Here is a 2,034-nt window from a genome sequence, read left to right as displayed (position 1 = left end):
CACCAGGTCAACCCGCTGAATCTATTGGGTTGACCTGGCGGCCGGTTTCCTTTCCGGCCACCAGGTCAACCCAATGGATTCAACGGGTTGACCTGGTGGCCGGTTTGCTTTCCGGCCCGGGCGTCACCCCACTCCGAGGGCAGAGCGGCAGTGGTCTTGAGGACCACAGAGGGGGGGCTTAATAGCCGAGACGGAGCAGGTCCGTGGGAGGCTTAATAGTCGTCCCCCGAGCGCTCCAGGGGGCAGGCTTAATAGTCGTGCTTTACGGCCACCAGGTCAACCCTCCGAATCTACTGGGATGACCTGGCGGCCGGTTTGCTATCCGGCCACCAGGTCAACCCATTGGATTCGACGGGTTGACCTGGTGGCCGCTTTGCTTTCCGGCCCGGGTGTCACCCCACTCCGAGGGCAGCGCGGCAGTGGTCTTGACGACCACAGAGGGGGGGCTTAATAGTCGAGACGGAGCCGGTCCGGGAGAGGCTTAATCGTCATCCCCCGACAGTGTGTGTGTGGGGGGGAGGCTTAGCAGTCTTCCCCCCAGGCTGGGTGGGGGCCTGGCGGGAGGCGTCGCAGTCTTCCCCCGGGCGGTCCGGTGGGGGAGGCTTAGCAGTCGTCCTCAGGGTGGTCCGGGGGTGGGGGGAGGCCTCACAGTCGTCCCTGGGAGAGCCGGGTCGGCGGCGGTGGCGGGTGTCAGGCTTTACATCCAGCCTCCGGAGGGTGAGCGTCCTCGGACGCGCTGCAGCTGCCGCAGAGAGGCGGCCTCTGAGGCAGGGAGCGGGGCACCGAGGCTGGGGAGTGGGGAGCAGGAGCCGTGGGGTGGGGGGCGTTCAGGACAACAGGTCAAGCCCCGGGTAGCGGCTGTCAAATGTTCAAAGTCCCCACCGGGACAACAGGTCAACCCCAGGGGAAGCAGCTGTAAAATTTTCAAAGTCCCCGTTCGGCCACCAGGTCAACCCGCTGAATCTATTGGGTTGACCTGGCGGCCGGTTTCCTTTCCGGCCACCAGGTCAACCCAATGGATTCAACGGGTTGACCTGGTGGCCGGTTTGCTTTCCGGCCCGGGCGTCACCCCACTCCGAGGGCAGAGCGGCAGTGGTCTTGAGGACCACAGAGGGGGGGCTTAATAGTCGAGACGGAGCCGGTCCGGGGGAGGCTTAATAGTCGTCCCCCGAGGACTCCGGGGGCAGGCTTAATAGTCGTTCCAGGAGAGGCTTAATAGTCGTCCCCCCGAGTACTCCGGGGGCAGGCTTAATAGCCATTCCCCAGGCGGTCCGGCGGAGGCTTAAGAGTCGTGCTTAGCGGCCACCAGGTCAACCCGCGGAATCTACTGGGTTGACCTGGTGGCCGCTTTGCTTTCCGGCCCGGGCGTCACCCCACTCCGAGGGCAGAGCGGCAGTGGTCTTGAGGACCACAGAGGGGGGGCTTAATAGTCGAGACGGAGCCGGTCCGGGGGAGGCTTAATAGTCGTCCCCCGAGGACTCCGGGGGCAGGCTTAATAGCCATTCCCCAGGCGGTCCGGCGGAGGCTTAAGAGTCGTGCTTAACGGCCACCAGGTCAACCCGCGGAATCTACTGGGTTGACCTGGCGGCCGGTTTGCTTTCCGGCCACCAGGTCAACCCATTGGATTCGACGGGTTGACCTGGTGGCCGCTTTGCTTTCCGGCCCGGGTGTCACCCCACTCCGAGGGCAGCGCGGCAGTGGTCTTGACGACCACAGAGGGGGGGCTTAATAGTCGAGACGGAGCCGGTCCGGGAGAGGCTTAATCGTCATCCCCCGACAGTGTGTGTGTGGGGGGGAGGCTTAGCAGTCTTCCCCCCAGGCTGGGTGGGGGCCTGGCGGGAGGCGTCGCAGTCTTCCCCCGGGCGGTCCGGTGGGGGAGGCTTAGCAGTCGTCCTCAGGGTGGTCCGGGGGTGGGGGGAGGCCTCACAGTCGTCCCTGGGAGAGCCGGGTCGGCGGCGGTGGCGGGTGTCAGGCTTTACATCCAGCCTCCGGAGGGTGAGCGTCCTCGGACGCGCTGCAGCTGCCGCAGAGAGG

This window comes from Malaclemys terrapin, unplaced genomic scaffold (genome assembly GCF_027887155.1).
Source record: "Malaclemys terrapin pileata isolate rMalTer1 unplaced genomic scaffold, rMalTer1.hap1 scaffold_101, whole genome shotgun sequence".
Classification (NCBI taxonomy): Eukaryota; Metazoa; Chordata; order Testudines; family Emydidae; genus Malaclemys; species Malaclemys terrapin.
The sequence above is the reverse complement of the archived record's forward strand: the minus strand, read 5'-3'. Positions refer to the sequence as shown.